The sequence below is a fragment of the Cryptomeria japonica genome, chromosome 11, assembly GCF_030272615.1.
Source record: "Cryptomeria japonica chromosome 11, Sugi_1.0, whole genome shotgun sequence".
NCBI classification, from domain to species: domain Eukaryota; kingdom Viridiplantae; phylum Streptophyta; class Pinopsida; order Cupressales; family Cupressaceae; genus Cryptomeria; species Cryptomeria japonica.
The window spans coordinates 263,291,177-263,300,129 of record NC_081415.1 but is presented as its reverse complement, the minus strand read 5'-3'; positions in this window follow the sequence as shown (position 1 = coordinate 263,300,129).

The window sequence follows — 8,953 nt, the reverse complement described above, 5'->3', positions numbered from 1 at the left end:
TGGTAGCACGTGTGGAATTCATGGGGCAACCATTTTACATAAAACTGCTATACAAGCCAAAACTGGTTGTGTGCAAACCAAAACAAGAAAACACTAATGGAAACTATCTACAAAGCTTGAAATGGAACTAAAAACTCTGTAACACACCAAAGAAACTCAATCCATTTCTGGATTAATGGATTCAATCCATTTTACATTTACAAAAATGAACAAAACAAGCCAAAATGCTGCCAACTAGTCTAAAAATGAGTAGTTTCAGATTGTTGAACTTACAAAACCAAGTCTCCAAACTTGGTAATCATTCAAGAGGGGGTTCTTATATCACTTCCCGCGTGTGGAGTCTTTCTATGGCGTTGGACAATCCCTAACTCCATCGCTAATCAAATTAGGACAAAAGTTGTCATGACAACTTTTTGCAACTTTGCACTTTTTCACTTTTTGGCCTTCTCAACCTATGAGGCCTATTCTAAGTCATCACACATGAATTTTAAAACATGTCTAAGACTAATTTAACCCTCCCTATTTCCTATACCAAGTTTTGACACTTTTGACAATCAAGAAGGTCAACTACTAACTCAAACCACTGCCTAGGTACAAAATGCAAACCTAGGAAGATCTAACTCAAAATAGGCTTACATTTCACTCATCACACTAACTCTTGGACCCTCCTAGAGTCCTTATTCAATACCTGACTTGGCTAGGGTCACTACAAGCCAAAGTGAGAAAAATCTCTAAGCCTAAGTCCTAGGTGCTCCTGCACCATTCTCCCAAACAAAAGAAAATCATGTCACGTCCTTGGGAATCATATTTTGATCAATGCCTAGCTTGTTAAACATCATCTCAAGCACCCATGTAGCTTCAGCATCATCCATACCCTGCCATTTGATTAGGTGCTCCCAATAGGTTTGATGCCTTGTCTTCTTGGCGATCCTTGAACTTAACACCTTCTCGGCCTTTGCAATTGGTTTGGTTGGTAACTGAAGGTTGTTCACATCATCTGATACCTTTGAGTGACTACAATCTAAACTTTGAATTGGTCCCTTGTAGGCAACTAAGTCTGCTATGTTGAAAACTGGTGATAATCCTATGTCACTAGGTAGATCCACCTTGTATGCATTTTCTTCATACTTGGCTAGAATGGCACATGCACCTATCCTTCTCATTTTCAACTTGTTAGGCACTCCTTGTTGTAGCCTTGCTTTGTTTAGGTGCACCATGACAAGATATCCCACTTGAAATTGGAGGTTCTTCCTTCTTTCATCAACTTTTTGTTTGATTTTGTTTATGTTCTCCGTCAAGGCTTGCTTGACTGATTCATGTACCTCCTTCATTGATTGAGAAAAGTCTTCTGCATATCCACTTCTTGTTGCTACACTACCTAAGTTTCTCAACTCCAAAATACCTCTTGGGTGCACACCATAGACCACCTCAAAAGGGCTCTTGTCGGTAGTCCTATTCATGGTGTCATTATATGCATATTCATCTTGTGAGAGTACTTGATCCCATGTCTGACCATATTCTTTGGTAAGTCACCTCAATAAGTTTCTCAGGCTTCTATTCACCACTTTGGTCTGCCCATCTGTTTGAGGATGGTAGGCTGATCCAAAAGAGAGGTTGGTGCCAATGTTTTGCCAAAGTGTCTTCCAAAAATGACTCATGAACTTTGATTCCCTATCTGAAACAATTCTCATGGGTAAACCATGTATCCTTACTACCTCTTTGAAAAACAAATGAGCTATTTAGCATGCATCATGAGTAGTCTTGCAAGGCACAAAGTGAGCCATTTTATTAAATCTGTCCACAATGACATAAATGTTGTCAAATCCCTGCTTTGTCCTTGGTAAACCTACTACAAAGTCCATACTAATACATTCCCAAGGTCTATTTGGTATGGGAAGAGGTTGGTATAAACCGACATTTGAAGAAGTACCTTTGGCCTTTTGGCAAACTATGCAAGTCTCCACATACATTTTCACATCTTGATTCATCCTTGGCCAATAGTAATACCTTTGAACCATCTCTTGAGTCTTATTGACTCCAAAATGTCCACTAAGGTTTCCAGTATGCTTCTCTTGTATGAGGTTTTATCTCATTGAGCCTCTAGGCACACAAAGCTGCCCACCTCTAAACAATAGTCCATTTTGCAAAGCAAAATCAGAATACTCACTATGGAAGTGATTTTGATACTCCTTACACACCTTGTAGGCATTTGAGAATTCTTCATCCTCCGGGTATAAGTCTCTAAAACCATCAACACCTATGCTCCTCAATTGGATTTCTTGGACTGTCAAAAGTCTCTTGCTTAATGCATCAGCTGCCTGGTTTAACTGCCCTTTCTTGTGCTTAATGGTGAATGTGTAGGCTTGCATGTACACCAACCATTTCATGTGTTTATGACTGATTTTGTCTTGTGAATTTAGAAAACTCAATGCTTGGTTGTCCGTATAGACTACAAATTCCTTAGGAAGGAGATAATGTCTCCACTTCCTCAAAGCCTGCACTAAAGCATATAACTCAAGATCATAAGAGGAGTATTTTCTCTTGGCATCACTTAACTTATCACTATGGAAGGCTACTGGTCTTTCTTCTTGGCTTAGGAAAGCACCTACTGCAACATTGCTTGCATCATATTCCACTATGAAAAGTTTCTCAAAACTAGGCAACACTAGCACTGGTTGAGTAGCTATCTTCTCCTTCAAGGTTTCAAAACCTTTGTTTGCTTGTTCACTCCACTGAAACTTTGCCTTCATTCCACTTCTAATGGTGTCTAACATTGGTGCACATATAGCACTGAATTTCCTAATGAACTTCCTGTAGTACTGAGCTAGTCCATGGAAGCTTCTCACCTCTATTGCTGACTTAGGAGTAGGCCAATTTACAATGGCTTCAACCTTGCTGGGATCCATCTTGAGGTTTCCTTGAGACAACACAAACCCAAGGTAAACCAACTCCTACTTAAAAAACTCACACTTATCCAAGTTCATGGTTAGCTTTTCATCATACAATCTTTGTAATACATCTTGCAAATGATTAATATGATCTGCCCTATCCTTACTCAAAATGAGAATATCATCTAGATATACCACCACAAATTTACCTATGAAGTCCTTCATCACCTCATTCATGAGTCTCATTAAGGTGCTTGGAGCATTAGATAAGCCAAATGGCATTACAAGCCACTCATAGAGACCCTTTGTAGTCTTGAATGCAGTTTTCCATTCATCACCCTCCTTAATCCTAATTTGGTGATATCCACTTTTAAGGTCAATCTTGGTAAAATACTTGGCTTCTCCTAAACAATCCATTAGGTTTTCTATTCTAGGAATTTGGAACCTATATTTGATGGTGATCCTATTTATAGCTCTAGAATCAGTACACAATCTCCAAGTACCACCTTTCTTTGGGGTTGATACGGTAGGGACAACACAAGGGCTAATGCTTTTCCTAATTAGGCCTTGGTCTAAGAGCTCTTGGATTTTCTTGGCAATCTCAACATTTTGTTGGGGAGTCATTTTATAAGCTATCTTATAAGGCAAGGATTTTCCAGGAATGAAGTATATTTGATGGCTTATGGTTCTTTTAGGAGATAAGGTGGCTGGCTGTCCATCACTTACTATGCCTTTGAATTTATTCAACAAATCTTGCACCTGTATTGGCAAATCTGGCTGCTCTTTCTTGTCTTCCTCTTTGGGCTTCATTACTAGTGCAAACCCTATACCTTCACCTTCCTCAAGTGTCTTCAAGAACTATTTTTCACTCACCAAAAGAGCATTAGGACCTGCTGCCCTCTTTTCACCTTCCTCAAGGATAGATTGAATCTTGAATGTGACTCCATCTTTCTTGAATGAGTATGCATTCTTGGCTCCATCATGAATAGCTTGTCTATCAAATTGCCATGGTCTTCCCAATAGAAGATGGCATGCATCCATGGGTAGGACATCACATAACACCTTGTCCTTATACCTCCCAATGGTAAAATCCACCCATTCTTTCTCATTGACTAGGAAATGTTGGCCTTTGTTCAACCAAGCGACTCTATAAGGGTTGTTATGAGGTATCCTTTGCAATTTGAGCTTACTCACTACCTCTTTTGACACAATGTTGTCTGTTGACCCTGAATCAATGATCACTTTACAAAATTTGTCCATAATCTTGCATTTGATCCTAAATAAGGACCTTCTTTGGCTTGGCTCTTCTCTAACCACTTCTTTGATCAAATTTCTCCTTATCATCAATTTGTCACCTACCTCTGACTCTAGGGCAACCTCTGAAGTCTTTCTGCTTGAAGTCTCTTCTTGAAGATAGTTCACTCTTCTTTCACCACCTTGTGATGATGATCCCTTCTCTGGATACCTATATGTTGGATGACCAAGTTGGTTGCAATGGTAACACTTCATTGTTGCAAAGTATGAGGAACCTCTACCTTGGCCACTAGATCTTCCTCTGAAACCACTGTTGGACACCCTTCCTCTACCTTTGCCCCTATTGCTACTTGAGTCATGCCTTCTTTTCAGTTTTTTTTCCACCTTAAGGGCAAGTTGATAGGTTTGATGGACTATTTTTGAGCTCATTAGACTGATTTCTTCTTGGATGTTCCACCATAGACCATTTAGGTACCTAGCGACCTTGAGACTCTCTTCTTCCACCACATGAGATCTAAGGCTAAGTTTGTGAAACTCCTCCGTATAGGTACTGATATCAAGGTCTTTTTGTCTTAAGTTTTGCCTCTTCCTATGAATTTGTACTTCATATTCATCAAGGAGATAAACTTCTTTGATTTTGACTAACATCCCTTTCCAAGAAGAGATGGGTGCTTTGCCCATTTTCTTCCTCTCATTTTGCACAAATTTCCACCATGTGAGAGCATCTCCTCTCATCCTTGACTTGGCCACCTTGACTCTTTGGGCTTCAGTTATGCCTTCACATTCAAAATGGTTCTCCATGCCTTTTATCCATTCTAGGACCACTTCTGCCTCCATCTTACCAGTGAACAATGGCAATCCTTCTTTGATTTCCCACTTAAGGCCTTCAATGCCTTCAGGAAAGGTTCTTGTTCTAGGATAGGGTCAGGTTTAGGTACTTTGTCAATCTCTGACACTTCTTTACCCTTCCATTCTGCTCCTTCTACCTTTACCAACACTTCATCTGCCTTGGTTTCTACCTCACCAAGTTTACTCTCCAATTCTAGCAACTTCTCCTTCAGGAGTATTTTCTCTTCCCCCTGATCATCCACTTTCTTTGCCAACTCTGCATTGGTCACCATGTTGTTATCTCCTATAGATTTCACTAAGGACATCTACTCACCTACCCCAAATCTTATAGCCTCTGATACCAATTTGATGGGGTTCACCTAGTTTGCTAACACTTCACCTAGTTGGTGTTTCTCAATTCCACCAACTCTCTAGGCCTAATTGCACTCTAGACCTCCAATTCCTTCTCAATCACTTCTAGGGCTTTCTTCTTAACCATTCCAAGGTGTTTGCTTCAAGTGTTTTAGCTAGTAACCCTACCAATTCACAATGCTTCCCATGTGCTCATTATTGGCTTCAACTTGTCAAATTGACCTCCTACTATTGTGAGTTGATGCAGAGGTGTGGAGGTGGCTACTAACATGTTTTTAATGCCTTTTGGGTCCATTTGAGGTTTGCAATCATTAGCTTTCTTACCGATTTCAATATTTTTCCTAGAAAAGGGCTACAAGGAATCAGCCCTATTAGGCCTCCAAAATCCGGTTTTCTAGGGCTTGAGTGAAAACGGTCCAAAAGACCCCATAGAAAGTTTGGATTTTCTTCAATGAATCATCTAACCTCAAGTTAGTTTGTGGTTTGGGCTCCTTACTCTACCGTACAATTTCCTAACCCCAAAATGAGGGTTTTGAAGGGTTTCTAGGCCTTCTAACCGACAGTGACTGGTCAAGTTGGTGTTTGGGAATAAAATGATTTTTTCAAGGCTTCTCCTTGCATTGAAAACTTTTTTCTAAATTCATGTACCCCTCCAAAATATTAGATGGTGGTTTGGCATTCACCCTTGCACTTTGCACTTCAATTTCACCTTGTTTCCTCTAGCTGGGTTGCTCCAAAACTCACATAGAACAAGGTGACAACCATATTGAAAATCATCTCCAGCACTTGTCCCTACATATGTACACTTTACAAGTGGTTTCCCTTCATTTCCCAATATTCCGTGATGGTAGCACGTGTGGAATTCATGGGGCAACCATTTTACATAAAGCTGTTGTACAAGCCAAAACTGGTTGTGTGCAAACCAAAACAAGAAAACACTAATGGAAACTATCTACAAAGCTTGAAATGGAACTAAAAACTCTGTAACACACCAAAGAAACTCAATCCATTTCTAGATTAATGGATTCAATCCATTTTGCATTTACAAAAATGAACAAAACAAGCCAAAATGCTGCCAACTAGTCTGAAAATGAGTAGTTTCAGATTGTTAAACTTACAAAATCAAGTCTCCAAACTTGGTAACCATGAAAGTGAGGGTTATTATATCACTTCCCACATGTGGAGTCTTTCTAGGGCATTGGACAATCCCTAACTCCATCGCTAATCAAATTAGGACAAAAGTTGTCATGACAACTTTTTGCAACTTTGCACTTTTTCACTTTTTGGCCTTCTCAACCTATGAGGCCTATTCTAAGTCATCACACATGAATTTTTAAACATGTCTAAGACTAATTTAACCCTCCCTATTTCCTATACCAATTTTTGACACTTTTGACCATCAAGAAGGTCAACTACCTACTCAAACCACTACCTAGGTACAAAATGCAAACCTAGGAAGATCTAACTCAAAATAGGCTTACATTTCACTCATCACACTCACTCTTGGACCCTCCTGGAGTCCTTATTCAATACCTGACTTGGCTAGGGTCAGTACAAGCCAAAATGAGAAATATATATAAGCCTAAGTCCTAGGTGCTCCTGTACCACTCATGTACCTTGCTCTCTAACTAATCACTCACAAAGATTATGAACATTTGACATCCATTATCATTCTCTAATTCAACTACATCATAGATATCACATTAATAAAAATGTATCTATAAACTCTTATTATCATTATATGGTCACTAAACCCATAATAACACTCTATTACCTTGCAATAGAAATTGATCTTTGACCTAATGGACATCAATCAAATCAATACTAAGTATGAGCTTTTAAGATTCCAAGGGTATGATATGTATAACTCTTCTTGGTGGTGAAGTTTATAAGACCTAACTTGCAACCATGCACAAGTGAATTTTTTTCCATCTTGGCACCTATGACAGACTCAACCAACCAATTATTTACTTACCTAGAAGGTACCACTTAACTCGACATCTTGACCTTGGTAGACCACTCTACAATAAACACAAAAGATGAATAAGGCAAATGAATAGTGGGATTTGCACTTTTTAAAGGTAAGATTCTTTATAAACCCTTATTTTGCCATGTGTCACTAATCCTTTGATATCTTCACCTAGAGGACTCTGATTCGTGTGTTGTCTAATATGTTGGAATCAAGTTTTAGTCCTCTATATTTCCAAATGCTCATTGAGTCATTTTGAACCTCATTGAGAGCATTTGTAATCACCTATCCTTCACAATTGAAAGCAATATACATGAAACCTTATTTTTACCTCCTAAGTAGCAAGTAGAAAGCATATAGCTACCCTTGATTTCATTATTCTTAGTAAGCATTTTAGGTGATTTATGATTTTGATTGACAAAGTGGTCTTGCAGAATGCGGTTCCTAACATTGTATTGTAGGTATTGCTATACTTTGAGTTTCATTCAACACCTTTACAAATACATTTCTTTTTCATGAATGTTTACTTTTCTATACTTTATCTTGCATATGCATGTAATTTCATATGATCGCTAAAGTGGGGACTAATATATCATCATAAATTGTACACCTCTAATTAGGGTGTCCAATTCCACACTTTTTTGGTAATCACTTATGTGTGTCTCATTTTACTATGCATTATAGGACCATATGTATTTAATTAATAATTAGTTCAAGAATATGAGTCTATCTTAATTTAAATCTTATCACACTCTTATTTGGGCCCTTAATTCTAGGCGTACCATTTATCTTTCATCATTTTAATTAGTTTTTGTCTTTACCTATTTCAAAAACTCAAAAATAATAACACTTTTCCCATTGAAATATCATAATTCATCATGAAACTTGCATTTTCGAGAATTAGATCCTATAGTCTAATGACCCTAAAAAATCAGACCTATTTTTTTGGGACAAATTTGGCCCAAGCTCCATTGTTGAGTGCATTTTGGCTAAATTTTCAAGAGGTTATAGGGTCAATCTTACAATTTTCAAAACTATCTCAATGTAAAAAAATAACATTTCTAGGTTGGCCATTTCATCCAATTAAATTTGTGAGATTCTGCGAGAAGTGAGAATCGAGCCAAGATCTGATGTCAGTCGTAGATCACATGCAACTCCTCACACAATGGATGATCGAAGATCAAAATAGCTGAATGAAGATAATTTCAATATGAGAGAGAAATAGAGACAGAGGAGAATTTGGAGAAGACTCTCACTGAGCTATCACTCCACTAACTTAACTAGTGAAGGTGAGAGTATAGTGCTTCTATATAGAAAAATATAAGCATATACATCCAAGGGGTGCATTAACTCCTATTCCCCATAAAAAGTGGGAGGTTTTACCTTCTTGGTAAATGCCAAAACATGTGGCATAGCCTCCTTACATGAAGACAAAAAAGGAGTTGAGAAAGTTGGCACATAAGGCCAAAAGAGGGTGTGAAACCCAACTACACCATAACCCACTTAGGAAATGACAAAATAGTGGTTATGAGAGGTGGCACAACAAGCCAAAAGAGGGTGTGTAACTCAACTACCCATGTGAGGTGGAGAGTTACACATGTAGCTGAAGTATTTCACCATGTGTCCTCATATAAACCACTCC